At 51.8% G+C, this 18,304-nt stretch overlaps 1 long non-coding RNA gene across 3 annotated transcripts in view; it reads right to left on the minus strand.

The window, feature by feature from the left end:
• The window catches only part of LOC146869885 (uncharacterized), a 257,736-nt gene that overhangs the window by 103,595 nt on the left and 135,837 nt on the right, over positions 1-18,304 (minus strand). Inside the window, exon 1 of one of the 3 annotated variants that reach the window (XR_014968037.1) lies at positions 17,068-17,363. The exons of 1 other annotated variant lie outside the window; for it this stretch is intronic. This is a non-coding gene — a long non-coding RNA (uncharacterized LOC146869885). Of the gene's footprint in view, positions 1-17,067; positions 17,364-18,304 lie in introns of those variants that run through there. One more of the 3 variants, XR_014968035.1, reaches the window with a different exon arrangement.

Below are 18,304 nucleotides of genomic sequence, written 5' to 3' on the forward strand. Positions count from 1 at the left end.
TTTGACTAAGGCTACTCGGCCCGTAACCGAGAGGGGAAGTGTACCCCAGAACCGCATCTGAGTCTTGACTGCTGACACGGCCTTGCCCAAATTGCCCTCCACAAGATCCGCTGGCTGACGATATATCTGGATACCCAGATAACGAAAGGTATCCGGTCGCCATTGGACCTGCACACCCCCAAGATGATAACTCGGGTCTTGAGTGTCGGCTCGGAACGCATATAGACAGGACTTAGCGGCGTTCACCCAGAGGCCTGAGAGGGCCGCGAATTTGAGAAGAATGTGCTCCAGTTCAGATGGGATGTGAGCCACATCTCTGACAAAGACCAACAAGTCATCCGCATAAAGCGTTACCTGATGTGTCGCATCGCCTAGGGGGATGCCGTCAGCCAGCTCCCTGCGGAGCGTGGCCGCAAGAGGCTCTATTGCAAGCGCGAACAGGAGGGGCGTGAGCGGGCACCCCTGCCTAGTGCCGCGGCCAATAGGGATGGCATCAGAGATGTACAGCCTGGTTCTCACTCTCACCGTAGGGTCCTTGTACAGAAGGGCTGCCAGCTGGAGGAAACCGAGGCCCAACCCGTAGTGCGATAATGCTGCCGCCAGATATCCCCATTCCAGACAGTCGAAGGCCTTTTCAAGGTCAAGGACCAGGCAGCCCGCCCTAGGCCATCGTTGAACACTATCGGATGCCATTCGGAAGAACCGCCGCAAGTTAAGGGAGGTGCTACGTTTAGACACAAAACCATTTTGGTCGACATGCACCAGCACCGGCACCGCTGGCGCCAGGCGCTCCGCCAGCACCTTAGCCAAGATTTTGTAATCCGCATTAAGCAGAGCAAGGGGGCGTAGGACCCCAATTGGGTGGGATCCCGCCCGGGCTTGAGCAGAGATACCAGATAGGCCTCTCGCATGGAATCGGGCAAGGTACGCTCCTCAGGGGCGGCCAGAGACTCCCGATAGGTCTTGTAATATTCTGCTGGGAGCCCATCAGGGCCCGGCGCCTTCCCGGAGGCCAAAGAGGCGACCGCTTCCCCGATCTCATCCACGGTGAGAGGGCCCTCGAGCGATTCCTGATATTCATCTGGGACCGTGGGCAAGCAGGCAGCCTCCAGAAACTGGTCTAGGTCCTGCGCCTGCCGAAGTCCCGTCGAACGATAAAGACGCGTAGTGTTCCGTCATTACCTGATGAATCTCCCACTGCGTGTATACGAGTGACCTGTCGGGCCCGCATATAGCGCCTATCGGAGCCTGTCTTAGCAGCCAAACCAGCAACCTCCCCGCCCTGTCCGACGTGGCATGAACATGAGCCGAATGAGCCGCATAATTATGGCAACGCAAGCGCTCCAGCAGCTCAGCATGGCGCGCGTGAAGCCGCGTCAGCCGGGCCGAGTCACGACCTCCGCCCTCCCCAAGAGTAGGCGAGATTCCAAGCTGGCAAGCGACAGTGCAAGCTGCTTACGGATATTCCACGTCGCGCCTAAACAATGTCCCCTGATGGTGGACTTATGGGCCTCCCACTCTGTCAGTTCACTCCTCGTTGTGCCCTCATTCAGGTCGAAAAACTGCTCAATCGCTGTGCCTAAGGATGCATGAAATTCTGCATCTTCCAGAGCCGCTGGTTGGAGGCGCCACGTGGGGACTGGGGGACGGCCGGGGTTCCATCGGAGGCACAGCCTGAGAGGATTATGGTTGCAGTGTGTCCGAGCGAGATATTGTGCCCGGTCTAACAGGGGAAGCAAAGAATGGGAGCCCACCACCCTGTCAAGACGCACGTGGAGGTCATGCACCGCCGAATAGTACGAGTAGATGCGATCGTCGGGGTGCAAACTGCGCCACAAATCTACCAATGCCCAGTGCAATATCCAGTCGTTCAGGGTCCGCGCGTTCGAAACCACCTGTGTGTTGCGGAGGGGCAGAAAGGACCGGTCAAGATGTACGTCGAGGACTGAATTAAAATCCCCGCCCAACAGCCAGGGGGGGCCCGCGTATGGTGCCAACACCGTGGACAGATGGGCAAGAAATGACGATTGTTCAACGTTCGGGACGTACAAGGAGCCTAGTAATATGTGCTGTCCATTAAGCCTCCCACGCACTAACGTATATCGCCCCTCCGGGTCGACTACTACCTCTGTGCATTTAAGCGGAGTGCCTGCCCTCACCCAGATCAATGTGCCTCGGGCGTGTGCGGAATATGTAGTTCCAAATAGCTGACCCCTCCAGCGGGCGCTCAACCGGGCTATTTCTGACTGTGTTATGTGAGTCTCCTGGAGGAGGGCTATGACCGCCTTGTGTCTTTGCAGATAAGCGAAAATGGAATATCTACGTGCTGGCGTGTGCATACCCCGTATGTTCCATGTGATTACGTTGGTGGTGGCCATCTAAAGCAATTAAAGACTGCATAGGTGACGGGGCCGGGGTCCGGTCGACCAGTGGAGGGAACATGGGCTCTATATGTCATGCCGGTGCACTGCAACGAGGAACAGAAGAAATAAACATATGCGTGCTGCCGAGCACGCGAGCTGGGAATCAAAGATTGTGTAACTACCAGGGCAAACCCCTGTACGGGCATTCATCCAAACTGCAAGCCAAATGCTTATGGAGTGAAACTAAGCCAGGTAGTGGCTAACGGGTGCGCAGTTTGGCTATAGCTACCGTGAGCTGCTCCCCTACCGCGGTGCCCCTGCATTCGCTGTAGGTGCCTTCTGTGGTGTGGGCTTGACTAAGCATGGACGGACAACCCGACTGCAGCTATCTACGCCACCTGCCGCAACTTCCACTTGACGCGCAGCCCCCCCCAGCAGGACTTCCTGCCACCCCATGCGCACGAAGCAACCAAATAAACTTAACTGTGCCAGCACACAGCACTGTACCATAGCATACACCGGAGTTTGTAAGCAATCAGCCCCCATGACACATTGTCCATCACCTATTGACATGTGTGCCAGCGGGCGCGACCGCCACGCCACCCTCGACTCACACGATCTGGTCAGCAGTCTGGGGTGTCACCAGCGGCATTAGTTGATCCTCGGAAAGCATGGTGGACGGAGAAGACGATCTGCTGGTCTCGGGTTCACTATGTCCGTGAATTTCGGCTTCTCCCTGGCTGCTCGCAGACCCAAGGGTTGCCACCGCTTCCAGCGCTCCTTGGCACTCAAGGCGCATCCTCTCCGGACTAGGCGCCACCCCTGGGCCCAGCCCTGCATCTCTACGGAACCCCCTCCGCTGCCGCCGCCTTGGTCTCCTCTCCTGTTGGCTGCCTAGTCCCGGATCCGGATGCCTCTGTCCCCTACTCTGCCCCGTCTCCTCCAGCCAGTCCCAAACATCCGACGGGGCGTCGAAGAAGCGAGTCCCCTCCTTCGTGACCACCCTGAGGCGCGACGGGTACAGCAGGGAGTATGGGATCTCCAGATCGCGCAGCTGGCGTTTCACCGCCAGGTAGCTGCTCCTCTGCTTCTGCACCGCTGCCGTGTAGTCCGGGAAGAACATCACCTGCCCACTTCCCACTGTGATGGCGCCCAACTTCCTGGTCTCACGAAGCACTACATCTCTGTCAAGGTAATTGAAAAGTTTGAAAAGGAAGGGACGGGGCCGGGCCCCCGGCCTGGGCTTCTGCGCCGGGACCCTGTGGGCTCGCTCCACCACGAACTGCGGAGAGAGCACCCCCGGAGAGAGTATGTGTTAGAAATGGGATTTCTGGTTGGCTAGGGCTTGCGCCAAAGCCAGGCAGAAACCACCACTCTAGTCAGGGCTGTGGAGTTACACGCCAAAGATAACCCCTGCTCACCCCCTTGGTAGCTTGGCACGAGCAGTCAGGCTTATCCCGGAGGCGATGTGTAAAGCGTTTGCGCGCGCACCCAGCAACAACACCCAAGGCCCACCACAAAAGAAACTCCACACAAGGTATTATATAAAAATAGCCATCGTATTACCAAAACACATTGGATAAAAACATACACTTTACAATGTGCCAACAGGCACGGGCAGAGTTTACAAGGGATTATATGTACAGGGGACAGGGCCACATGGACCACTGTCAGGAATTAGCACTTTGTAGAAATAGCACTTAGAACGTAGGAATAATACTGTAGTACAAAAATAGCAAATGTAGCACACAACCAGTAACTACTGGTAACAGGTAAGTACCACCTACGCAACCCTAACCACCTTAGGAAAATGTCACGCAGGGAACTAGGACCTCACTAGCACCACCTGTACTAGGAGTAAACAAACAACCACCTAAGTATCACAATACCTGTAGGGGTAATAGCACGTTACACATGATGCATCTCATTCAGAGGTGTAGGGAAGGAAAACACATGATGCATAAAAACATTCAGCGGTGTAGGAAAGGAACAAAAGCGCAAGACTCACATAAGCCACCACCTGTGGCAGTCCCTAGGCCAACTGGCCTTGAAGGGGCAAGGACGCCCTGTGTCCCAATGTCAGGGGGGGGGGGGGGGTGGCTAAACGTGGCAGCTGCCCACTAAGTGCTGGGCAGCTCTGGGGAATGAGGCCTGGGCACCTCTGTGCCCTTGGAACAGTTATGGCCTCCTGAGCCCCTCTGGGCTCTACAACAAGAAATGCCCCCTGATAACGTAGGAGCGGCCCGCTGCCTTCCGGGGCCGCTCTGATCATAAACGAAATGCCCCCGTCGTTGGAGCCCTCGCAGGCTCTTTACTCAATTGAACGAAATGCCCCCGTCGTTGGAGCCCTCGCAGGCTCTTTACACAATTGAACGAAATGCCCCCGTCGTTGGAGCCCTCGCAGGCTCTTTACACAATTGCCTCGTCGGGGCGCACTAGCGCTCGGAATCCACCGATGCCCCCGGGGTTGGAGCCTTCACAGGGCTCTGAATGCACACAATTTGCCCCTCTGAACGTGTGAGCGTACTCGCGCTCGGAGTGAACAATGCAGGCCCCAATACAGCACCTCTCCTCCCCAGCCTACCGCCTCGACTCACCGGTTCGTAGCTGGGGGGGAAGGGTCCTCGTGGCGAAGGTGGCGGCAGTCTTCCTCCTGCGGTGCAGGCAGGACGGTGCCCTGTAGCGAGGAGCCCTCTTCACCGGAGCTCTTCCCTCGGGGGTCTTGAATGCAGGGCCTACGGCTCCGTGCACGCCGGCGGCACGTCCCAGTGCGGGGTGGGCTCCCGCCTAGGTGGGGGCGCAGTACTTCTACCCAGGGCCCCGGGGCACACGGTAGGCTCCTGCCGGCTCCGGGGCTTTCAAATCAGCGCGAGTCCTCGGTGGGAGGCGGGGTAGGCTCCTGCCTTCCCACTTCCTGTTCCGGTTGTCCCGGAGGCCTGCCCCCGGCCCGCCTGACTTCCTGGTCGGGCGCCGGAGGGCGATTCACGGAGCAAATGCCGGGTGGGCACCGGCGCTTTTAGAATTCAATAAATCGAGGTGGGCACTCGATATTGCGGCAATGTCCCTGGCAGGGTGGGCACCTGCCAGGGGACCTCAGGATCAGTCCAGAACGGGGCAAATGCCGGGTGGGCACCGGCTTGCAGCAACAAAGCGCTCCTGAGCGCTGAAGGAAAATAAAAGCGCTTCCAGGCGCTTAGGGATGCCCACAGACACCAAGTCCAGCAAAGTTCTCCCCTTCATGCAGCAGGGCAGAGGGGGGCAAGGCTGGACCCAGAGCCAGCTCACTGGGCCTCCAGGCAGGGAGGTACTCCAAGTGGCGGTCCTCTGGTCCAGCGGCAGCAGCAGCAGCCCCCCTCAGGTAAGATCCTGGCAGAGAACAGTTTCTGTGGGGACACAGCCCCATTTTTATACAGTAAAACCCTTTGTTCTTGGTTCAGGGTGAGGGGGAAAACCAGTCGCAGCTGGTTGGGGAGCACCCTTGATGTGCTCAGCCCCTCACTCTATTCACTGGCAGGGCTAGGGTCGTCAGTCGCACCACAGGGGGCGGAGCCAGCATTGTGTGGGGGAAAGCCCTGCCCTATTCAGGTCCAAGGTGCACTCCTCCCCAGCCATCAGCATGCTAATCTCACACTCACCACTGGGGCAGACCCAACCAGACTCCTGGAGCCAGGCTCACCAGCCAGCTCCAGCCAATCACACGCCAGACACACTGCACACAGAAGTGCCCACTTCTAGAAGTGGCACTTCCACACTAGGTACATGCACGCCGCACACATCATCGCGCAGCATTCAATCACACGAGTCCGCACATACCAAACTCGGGCATGCACACCCCACGCATCAGGAACTACCAGGGATACATACATTCCCCCATGCATTCCTATGGGAGGGCAGGCCTATTTCACCACATGCACTCAGAGTGCGCACGCACTTTACCCTGGGACACAGGGAAAGTGCGCAGAAACCAAAAATCACCACACCAAGTCACCAATAAAAAGCAAAAAGTTCAGGGGTTAACCTGCCAGAAGGGCCAAGTCCAACAGTATGTCTCAGAGCCACCTCTCGACATACTGTTCTGGGTGTCGTCCCTCCTCACCCTCCGGTAATCCCACCACTCTGACATTGTTGCGCCGGGAGCGACCTTCGGCATCCTCGACACGATCTTCCAGGGTATGGACGCGGTCTATCAGGTCCTGCAGGGCTACAGTGTGATTGCTCACCACCGGTTGGACATCCTAGAGCGCTTGGCGTTGTTGGGCCACGGTTTCTGCCAGCTTGCGGTGGTCCGCATGAAGAAGGGTGCAGTCCCCCGTGACTTTATCGATCCGGGACTCTAGGGAAGCCTTTGTCTGCTCCAAGGTAGAGCCAATTCGCTCAACTGCCGCTAGCACTGTGTCCAGCTTTGCCGCGAGCGCCGCTGCCTGAGGCTCCACGCTGTCGTCACGGCATCCCGGCATGGGGCCCGGGCCCGGGCCCACCGCCGGCGCCCGGCCCTCCTTCGATGCGTTTCGCAGCCGGCCCATGAACAATTGCTGTGCCGTAAGCATCCGCTGGCAACCCCGGCACCAGACAGGCAACCTGGGCCCGACCCCCAGTCCACCACAACAGGAGAGAGTTGACACCACAGTCCCTCCGCTAATGTGGTAAGGAGGGAGAAGGGAGAAGAAGAACCAGGACCCCCCCAATAATGACTACGGCCACCGACCAGGAGACAGCAGCGTCCTTTTACTCTCAGGCTCCGTAGACCTCCAGGACCGTCTCGCGTCACTCCCCCGATGTGCCAGGGTCCCCCGTCGGGCACCCCTCTTCCACCTGGATGTCGACGTCTCTCGTTAAGTAGGTCCAATGGATGTCCGCTGCCTCTACCTACGGCAGCTGCTCCTGCGCCATCACCGACTGCTGGATACCACCTCGGTACTACAGGCACGGCGCAGGTGGTGTCACGCCCCAGACGGCACTCCAACTCCAGTTATGCCAGGGCACTCCATGCAGTGTGTGCCACCGCCAGCACCTGTAGGCCAGTCCGTGCCTCTCTTGCCCCCTCGACTCTGCACTAGATGTGAATGGCCCCAGGCGCCACCGCCACGCGCCAGCACCTCCGGTATATGCAAGGAACCCAGGCGCTCTCCTCACGCCATCACCGGGACGGCCTCCCCCTCCGCCACCGCCGCTCACCTCATAGTCCAATTCCAGGCCATCCACTGGCCGCCAACCAGGCTGCAGGCGACGGGCCCCCAAGGTTCCAGGCTCCTGCGTCGCCACCGCAGACCTCAGGGCAGTCCACTACATTGAGGGCCACCTCGCTGACCACCGCCGGGCCCGCCACTCTACCGCAATATGTAGGGAGGTCCGTCTCACCTCCCCGGCCACCTCACCGCATCTATCAGGCCTGCGGGGCCCTTCCGGGCGGCCCCCACCAAGTGTTCAAGCAGGTCCCACACCGGGGCGCCTCAAGCGTCTTGCCGATGTATCCGCGGCACCCCAGGAAGTCCACAGGAGGCCCGCCGCACCGCAGTGCCACCAAAGTTCGCAATCCGCGGTGTCACCAGCAGGCTGCGACCGCCTCCGCGCCTTCTTCACCCTCACTGCTTCATCCAGTGCGTCCCGCAGGCCAGGGCATCCCCTGCAGGTCACAAAAGGGCAGGTCCGCCTCACGCTGCCACCGCTGATCAAGGGCACCACAGCGGAGAGGCCCGGCGGCGTCACACCACTGCCACCGCCGGTACTCCGACCAGCACGGCCTGGTCTCCTCGTGGCGAGCCGTGGGCTAGAGTACTCGCAGCAGCCGGCCGAGGCTCACCGCCCGCGTCGCCTCCCTCGCCGGCACCAACTTCCTCGCGGCAAAGCTGGAGCTGCAAGCGGCCGCGCCGGCCGACCCTCATCGTGCGGCGGTGGAGAGCCCGGGCCCCGCTACCGGCGGTGCCCGGCGCTGTGAAGAAGCCCAGCTGACAGGAGAACGGGCAGGATAACGGCACCGGGCGGCGGGAGCTTCACTCGCTCGCGTCCATCTTTCAAGCGCGCCAGCTAGCGCCCCCGTCCTCAGAATTGGCAGCCTCATGCCAGGGTCCCTACTCAGATCCCTTCAACATCTGCCTGGGACCCACCAGGGGTGCTTTTGGTAGCATCATGGAGGGTGGGATATGATACGCGTGCAGCTTAGAAGGCCCATAACCATGTCCAGAGGTCCAGACCCCATTCCCAAAGGGAGGGGTTGGCAGAACCAAGGCACATTAATAGGGGCAGCACCCACGGAAGCTGAACTTGGATCAAATGGGTGGCAAACAACACCTTTACTCTTCCTGTTACTCTTCCTGTTCTTGAAAGGACACCTACTGGGTGCCCTGGAGCAGTGGCCTGTGTAACCCATGACACAGCCAGGTTGTCTCTTTGTCCTCTGGCTGATGAGCAAACTCACCTGCCTGCCCGGTGAACAAAGGCTGGCAGAAACACGAGGACTAATACATTGTATTTGTTACATAAGAATGCAGAGTATAGGAGCAGTGCTTAATTTGTAAAAAAAAAAAACGTGGTGCCGGGGCCCTCGACAGGAGGACACTAGAGCTTGCACCATCCGTTGTCAATGACAGCACCAACACACTACTAATCATCACACTCTTAAAAGTGTGAAAATTCATACTATTACTGCCCCCCGAAGCTATAAGAATGGCTTTGGAGGCAAATACTAATAATTGGAAATTGAAATTGAAATAATAAACAGAACTTTTTGTGCTCGTACCTAAATTGTCAGACACCACTACCATGTGGCAGACAGTCATGAGCCATAATTTGTGCCGGTGCTTTCCAGTGCTCAGCACCGACACTTAATTGCCAGCACCAGCACAAATTAAGCACTGGATAGGAGGCATCCTAAGTAATCTAGAACAGCTGTGAAAGGGGAAGGTCAGGACTGAATGCTCTATCCAAGCCAGTCAACTCTGCAGTGAAAGTCTTGTGAGAGTGAACAGTGAGTGCCCTAATTCTGTTGTACCTTAACTGTGAGAGCCATGTTACTCCCAACAGAAGACAGCCAGGATGCCATGTGTTCCCCTGTAAGGTATCCCCTGAGAACACCACCGACAGGGCGTTGCAGGGGTGGGTCTGGGTGTCAGCGTGCTGATCGACAATGATTGTGATTGGGCAGGTGGATGAGAAGGCGGTGCACGAATCTGTCTTGTAAGAGAGCTTTTTTGGAAGGACTCATCTACAGTTTGGAGGTACAGAGTGTGCCTGCGTGAGGAAGGGTACAATGCCCCATGGGATGTACAAGACCACGGTGTACGTGACAACTGGCTCCCTACCCAAATAAGCTGTGCCCAAGTTCCATCATGGGCCTAGCAGTCAGGCCCACAGAACACATGCTATATTTGTGAATCATTCTTAAAAGTCAGGTACACCCAGTGCTCAATTTGTAGAAGAAAAAGTGCCAGGCCCGGAGTTCTGCTCAGAAGCTGGCGGATGGCGCTGTTGAATGTCAGCATGCCGAATACCAAGACAGTGTAGTATTGATTCCACATCGTGCATTTTGGTTGGTGGGTTAAAGATGCATGAAGGGGACTCAAGACTACTCAGCCTTGGCATTCAGCACCACGACCTTCTGCAGAGCCGGCGGCAGCTTCTGAACAAAAGTTTGGGACTAACACTTGTTGTTTTACAAATTAAGCACAGGCTTGCACACCCAAGAGTAGACTCCTCTGAGGGGACTCTTTGCTGATTAATCTACATCAGATGTTGCCTCTCTAGGAGGAAACTAAACCCTAGCTTGTGAGGAGAACTCCCATTTATCAACACCAGGTGGAACAAGGAATAGAGAGATGACGTAAGCAACAAGTCGAAAATGATGATTGCCATCAAGAGCGTAACATGAGAGGGTTAGTCTACCTCAACCAAGATGGAATTTAGGGACAATTTGCTGAGGTATAGAACTGGTCAAGAAATTCCTTTCCACTTAGATTCCCTCCGCCACCTCACCTGACACCGTCATCTCTGTCGATGGTCCTTGCTATGGCCATTGGCATTACCCAGCTCTCTTGTGCATAGGTGAGAACCCCTTGACTGGCCCTTACCCAAACCTTCCATGTCCCAATACTTCCTTAGAGCTAACATCTGAGTGGGAAGGACATAAGTCCCATTATAAAGGACGATTAGCGTGTGTGTGAAAGAAGAGTGCACACCCTGTTCAAGACCATGGGGAAGCCTGCATAAGGAGGGGAATGTCAACATTTTCAGTGGCGGCATCTGAAATTTAAGTGCCTCAAGCACAAGAAATGCAGGGATGAGGTCAAACACTGTTTGTGGCCAAACCCGCAGGGCGGGAGTGGAATTCAAAATCAGGCTCTGGCAAAAATGCTCTGACCAGCCCCAAACGGCAGGATGCAGCAACTAGAATGGGGATATATGGGGTTGGTTGGGCGAGGGAATCATAACCTGCTATGAAACAACACCCTCAGCCTTACCCTACAGCACACATGGAAATTGAGATACAGCCTGAGCGATTGCCAGTGGCTGAGATTAATTCAAGCATTCCATCCATCACCTTGTTGTTGTTGCAGTTGGCGCCCTAAGTGTGATGGGTATGCCCAGATGTGGTTACCGTACTCATTGTGCCACTGAAATCAAGCTATACGTGGCTGATGAACTCAGAATGAGGGTAAAAGTGGCCCTGGGTTGCTTTTTATCCAGTCCATGAAGGACCTGGACTGGCAGTTTGGGCTACACTGTTCTGACTGGAGCATGGTCAAGACTGATTTGCATATGGCTGGTTCTAAACTGAGTGACATGGTGGGCGAAAAACAGTGGATTGGGATGCGGTCCTCAGCGATTGCCAGTGGCTAAGATTATTTCAAGTATTCCATCCTTGTTGTTGCAGTTTCCACCCTAAGTGCGACGGGTATGCTCAGACGTGATTCGCAGTGCCACTGGAATCAAGCTATTCATGGCTGATGAGCCCTTAATGAGGGCGAAACCAGTCCTAGGTTGCTTGTTTTCTTACTCAGAGAGAACCGGGCCAGCCAGTTCGGGCTAGGGTTAAGGCTGATTTGCATATAGCTGGATCCAAACCGATGTGGTATGGTAGGTGAAAAACGATTGATTGGGATGCGGCCCTTGGCCCTAAGCATTTGCCAGTGGCTGAGATTATTTCAAGCATTCCATCCATTAACTTGTTGTTATTGCAGTTGCCGCCCTTGTTGCGGGGATTCTGCTCATATACAGAACTAGGCACAAGAAAACAGGACCTCAGTAAATAGGGGTGTACCTCCTACCACATTAGTACCCAAAATCCCAACCGACTAGCAATAGTGTCTCATTCGGTCTCCTACAAATATCAAGAAGCTACAAATATTTAGACAAACCAGAACACGAGCACTCCCGACTCACCTCAGAGTCGCAGGAACAAGACAATCTTTCGCTCTCTCGTACTTGTCCACAATAAGAATAATCAGAGTCACTAAATAAGTTCAAAATGTTTATTTTGACTATAGTGATTCATAAAATAGTATGCGAACCACGACCAGCAGCAAAATGCATAAAGCTAGCATCATTAGCATTGTTACAATACCATAGAATACAAAAGGTGTCGTCATTTTATAAAGACTGTGAAAAAAGCTAAATAACTAGGCCTAATCACCCTCCCCTTGGCAGTAAGAAGTTATTTTATCTAACAGAAAATCTCTAGGCGGTTTGCAGACCCCCTACCTGAAAGCATAAACGCAAAGGTTTACATTATAGGAACAGCAGAGCTCAGCTCCCTGGAACGGCTTTCTTCGAGTGTGTTTTAAAAACAACGCTCTATCAAAGCATGATTCTTCCATATTGCAGCTGTTGGTGACATATTTTTTCTAGGTAATAGGGACTGACCAGAACAGAATAACAAGAGACATTGTTGATCGACCTTGCACATTATGTTCAGACAGAATTCAAGGGAAAGCTGAGAACGGGGAAAAAAATCTGTTATCATGTACAGGGCAGAGGCAAAGTGTCGCGAAAACAAACTCTAGCAGAGGCGTGCGCAAAAGCAGCAGCATAGGGCAATCAAAACTCATGCTAACTTAGCAATGTCGACAATGTATCTACGGGCACATAACCCCATTAAACTCCCTAAATGCGACAGGTATGCCTTGATGTGGGTCCCGTGCTCACAGTGCCACTGGAATCAAGCTATACCTGGTTGATGAGCCCAAAATGAAGGATAAACCGGTCTTGGGTTGCTTGTTTTCCGGTTCAGGGAGGTCCTGGCCTGGCAGTCCAGGTTGGAGTGTTGCAAATGAAGCATGGTCGAGGCTGATTTGTATATGGCTGGGTCCATACTGAGGTGGCATGGTGGGCGAAAAACGATGGATTGGGATGCGTCCTGAGCGATTGCCAGTGGCCGAGATTAATTCAAGCTTTCCATCCATCACCTTTTTGTTGTTGCAGTTGTTGCCCTAAGTGCAACAGGTATGCCCAGGCATGGGTCACATGCTCACTTTACCACTGGAATCAAGCTATACCTGGCTGATGAGCCAATAATGAGGGAGAATCCGGTCCTGGGTTGCATGTTTTCCGGGTCAGTTCGGGCTGGACTGTTTCGGTTGGAGAAGGGTCAAGGCTGATTTACATATGGCTGGGTCCAATCTGAGGTGGCATGGTGGGCAAAAAAACAATGGATTGGGATGAGGCCCAAGTGATTGCTAGTGCCTGAGATTCATTTAAGCATTCCATCCATCACCGTGTTGTTGTTGTTTCAGTAGGGGTGCATAGAGAGTTTGGGAATGCACAGAAACATGAAGTTTTGTGGGTATTCTCAAATTGTTCTCCAACGATTTCCATTCTACAAAAAGTCTGTGATTTACTTCGGGACTTTGCTGGGCGATAACATTCCCAAAACTGGTGGGGGTGCAGAAAATTGGGGTTTTCCACAGGGTAAAAATATGTTCCCCATGGATAATAAAAAATAAAAGTGCCATTGCAGAAATGCAATGCATTTTCAAATGTGCAATCATACATTATCTACAATTGGAAGTACCAACGCATATTGGCAAATGTTGATATACACTAGCTTTCCAGCAATCCACATGGAAACTCCAGGCCTATCATGGGATAGCTTTGTGCATTGTACAAAGTCACAAATCCGTATACCCATTGAAAGGCCTAGCTAATCCGCAAATTTCCTTACTCTAAAGATGAGGCTCTCCTTCATAGCAATAAAATGTGTAAAGATCAATGCAATCTAAATACATTTAACAGAAATGTTTCATATATCAGTCTGTATATTTGATGGGAGTGACAATGACATGTTCTCGAAGATTGTCGAACCAGGGATGGGCCATGAATCACATACAAATGTTGACATTTGATTAATAATTTCTGTGGCTTAACTATAGTGTGCTAATATTAAATATCTACTAAATTACTATTCTTTGTAAATTTACCTCAAGTCAGTTTTTGTATGACATGTGCTGAACAAGACTGATAGAGTGACCCTCAGCCCTTGTGATGTCATTTGTGGGATGTTATTTAGACTAATTACAACACTGTCCCCTGAAATCCACAATGGACCTGGGTTTTGGAAACTGGAAAGTAGCAGCTTCCCAGGGCCTTGGCTGGCAACCGAGAGTAGAAAGAGCAGGTGGGCAGCCTGGAGGAGACAACCTCTAGTGACATAATTTGAGAAATTGGCGCCAGTCACAGTTTTCTGTCCCGCCGAGACGCCGCTAAGCACTGCGTCATGGCATAGCACGCTGCACGAGCAGATGGAGGCTGCCATTACTGTAGGGAATATCCCAGCAGGTGATGGTCACCATTGTGCGGGATAGTTGGGAGTAATGTAAACCTGTGCTTTCAACCAGCCTGGCCAAGCCGTTTTTAGAGAGCCGAAAAACCACCAAACTTGCAGCTAGTGACAACATGATTTATTATACGTATTAGACGTTGACAAAAACAACTCCTTTTGCTATATTCGACTAAAGGTGCTAGTGCCGCCCAGGCCAAAAGTAAGGTTTCTGAGTGTTGTGTTCCAACTTTGCCTTTCCCTTAGCATTGTTCACCCTAGGCTCCTGTCCCTTTCCTCGATCTCTCCTTGTCCTCGCGCTGGCATTGTGATGTAATCAGCTGGCATTCTAGAATGCCAGCTGGTTCCCTGACAGTTGGTAGACCGTTACGATTACACCTGAACTGCCGGCAGATACGCAGTGCTCCTGTTGTGCTGGTGTGTTGTTTGTTTTCTACTACTTAATAAATGAATGCAACTCTTCATCGTTTCGGATCCTGCTTAACAATTATGGTGAAGAGACAAAGATAACAACACACCCACGAACCTACGCAATAAAAGAAGAATTAAGGGAGTTTCTTGCATCTACTACTTGCCTAAATAAGAAGCAGGGGAAACCTCACCCGACTCGAATCTATACGTGTCATTGCGAAGATTGAAGTGCCTGCATAGCCAAGAAAAACAAGAAGACGTATGCTATAGTAATAGTATCCACCACTTCTTGAGGTACTTTGGCAGCGTCAATAGCTAGGCGTGCGCATGTTTATAAGACGAATCTCGCTGCACCGTCTCTGTTTGCCCGCGTCATGAGAGTAAAGAAATTGGGGCAGTTCTTCAGCGCGCGAGCGCGCTCAACATGTCATCAGTACGCACAGCACACCATCTTGGGAGTGTCACCAACAGGAGGCAGTCAGTGGTACATTCTATGGCACAACGCACGCTACGTGCGTGCGTGCGTGCGACCATGCTTGAATAGTAAGGAGACAGTGTATTCTCCCCAGTTCTCCACAACGCTTGCTCGTCTGTGTGCAGTGAACGGATCGAGCTGGCCATTTCTACTGCAGTAACCTAAGTGGAGCATTTTCATCTGCAGTCCTGAAATCAGAGGTATTTATACTTTTAAAAAAAGTGAAAATAATTTAACCATTCACCCTTGTACTTTTCAGGCATGGGTCTTTTGCCTCAACCCATCGCATTAAGGAGCAACGTAGCTAAGTCCCTTACTACTGAACACATAGTGCTATACATCCTTAATTGCCTCTAAATATAAACCCTTTCTTGAAGAGGTTACTCCTGTGCATTGCCAAACAAGCACATTTTGTACTGTTGTTTCTCATACTTTAACATGGCATCTGGCAATATATGCAACTTGTCACCCCCACAAACATTTTTACCTGCGTCAGGTGAACCAACATTGAAATGGGAGGAATGGCGTGAGTACTTCACCAACTACATTTCTACCTTTGATGACGAAGAAGAACAACTTACACCAGAAAAGAAAAAGAACATTTTACTACATTGCTTAGGGGCAGGGGGGCTTAAAGTGTATAACAAAACCAAGAAGAAAGTACGCGAGAGCGAACAGGGAGATGTTTTTGCCCATGATCTGGAAGACTTAGACAATTATTACAAACCCACTGTGTGTGTTGCTGTGGATCGCTTCTAATTTTTCCACCGCAGACAAGGTTAAGACGAAAGCATAGAGGATTTTGTGTCTGCACTTAAAAATGTAGCACTAACTTGCCATTTTGGTAACCTGCACGATGAGTTCATAAGGGACCAGATTGTTATGCGTGCAGCCAATCCAAATATTCAAGATGCTTTGTGGGCAAAAGGGGAAAAACCCCTGCAAGATGTAATCGAAATAGTAAAAAAGCCAAAATGACTGGCAGATGTGCAAAGGCTGTACTGTCTGAAAGTAAACCTAAACACGAAGAATCTAATATAGTAGCAAAAATAAGTGGAACGAGGATGAAGTACCAAGCACAAAGCAAGAATAAGAATATAGACAGTGTGGAGGCGGAACATAAAAGTGGAGGTAGTGGTTTCTCAGAAAGGAAATGTTATTGTTGCGGTAGCAACAACACTTAGCCAATGTCTGGAAATGTCCGGGACGCAATCAAAGGTGTACTAAGTGTGGCATTATTGGACATTTCCAGAAAGTATGTCAGAGGAAACCAAGTGCTAGAGTCAAGATAGTTGAGCAGGACACCGAATGCTTGTCAGGTTCATCTGATGAATCAGAATATAACTTGTGTGTGCTTAATGTGATAGAGGCACTTGCCTCTGATGCCAGTACTAATGAGAAGGGGGATGTAGTGTACTGCTCAGCCAGGATGTGCATGTTAGAATGTTGAAGATTAGAATGTTGGTATGTTTCAGGCAGTTGCTGAATGGGCTGAGCAGATACAGACCGCTCCTGGTGGGGCTCTTCAATTATTCACCTTATGTTTGATACACCAGCGCGCCAGTCCCTGCCTGGCTTTCCTCTTTACTGCCTGCAACTACCCCAGTTACCAGTCTTGTCAAGAGTGGGCAATGTAATGTGGACTGTGCACGGAATTTACCTTCTATTTGACCGGAAAAGTATCCGTGACTAATGTGGCATTCAAAATGAGGCGCGAGGCTGGCGTGTGCGAAGACTGAAGCAACAGTATTCCAGAGAGGCTGATGTGCTCGAAGTGAGAACCGTGTACAACTTTGTCTACTTTGCCTGTTTCGCCTCGCCGTGCTGGCAACTGAGGTCTGCGCCTGCACCTTCATTAACAGGGGCATATTTGCAAATATTTGCGGTGACATTGACTCCAGCTGACTTCGGAACACTAATTGTGAGTACTTTGCGTGTTTAAAATATTGCCCTCTGTGTGCTCCCATAATGGCGGTTAAACCGCTGCTGTTCGTTTTTAAATGGGCACGAGCCGCCTACTGACAAGATCAACATAGCGCGTGCAGCCTTACCTGTGTCCGGCGCACTTGCGAGGTCTCCTCATCATCTTCTATGACGTGTGCCTGCCACTCTTCCTACCACTTTGTGACGTTTAGAAGCACGGTGATGCCTGGAGCCACCCGGCATTCCTCACGTCGGCGTACCACCATTTTATGATTGGCACCTTCCATTAGTTCATGTGCAGCTTCCTACACATTTCTCTCTTTGCAACCACGTGTTTTTGCCGTCCAAGCCTCCCACGGAACCCCGTCATGCCTTCTTCCCAAGCATGGATTTTTTTTTTTCTTCAAAGATATCGGAGCGCCTCTAAGGTTTTTCAGCAGGTACTTTCTCATTTTTATTTTTAAACCTGAACATTCAACACCACTTCGTTCTGCAGTTTCCTTTCTCGAAGTACTGTAGTATAATTTTTACAAAAGCGCCATCTAGTGGTTATTTTCACCACCGTTTCCCCTCAAAGAGAACGAAATCCCAGCTGATTCAATGCTCAACCTCGCCTGGAGTTACCTGCAAGGCTCATGTCATTACCTTATGGCATTCACTATTTTCATCACTTTTACATCATTTTCATGTATTTTCCTTTGCATGTCATTAGTGCTGTTATGCCAAATTGCGTTTTACTGTGTAGCATGTTTTAGGAAAAGGGGGGAGGGGTAGTTTTACATTTATATGGTTCATACCATATGTTCTACCGTGTGGCAGTTTTATCCACACCAACTCCTTAAGTTTTTCATATTCCCTTTTATTGTGCGTTTAAGTGGAATTTTAATGCTTTATGTGGTCCTCCTCCACATCCGTCTTACATTTTCTTTTAGCACATTGTGCCGTGTGCCCCTTCCGCACACCCTTCACCCCAACTTCCTTTGGGGGTTTTCAATGTTTAAGGTACTTTATACTACAGTGCTTATTTACATTATGATACTTTATGTTGCTTTACAGTGCCTTCTTCCTAAGCTCCTAGGAGAATTTTCCAAAGGCATGTTTCACAATAGCATAGCATTAATATATGTTTAATTGCGGTACTTTTCTTGCATTTCCCCTGTTCATGGGGTCCAAGACAGTTTGTATTTTCATTACATGGTACCTGTAAGTGATTTTACATTTTCCTACTGTCTAGTGGATTTATTTTCCAAAATCCACCTAGGTGTACCTTTCACGCCTCCCTTACATGTTTAAAGTGCTTTTCCTTTCCTTCCTCTGCACTTACTGTTCTTTTCCTTTTCCTTTCTGTTCGCCACCTCCACAATG

This window comes from Triturus cristatus, chromosome 1_1, assembly GCF_964204655.1.
Source record: "Triturus cristatus chromosome 1_1, aTriCri1.1, whole genome shotgun sequence".
In the NCBI taxonomy this organism is placed as follows: Eukaryota; Metazoa; Chordata; class Amphibia; order Caudata; family Salamandridae; genus Triturus; species Triturus cristatus.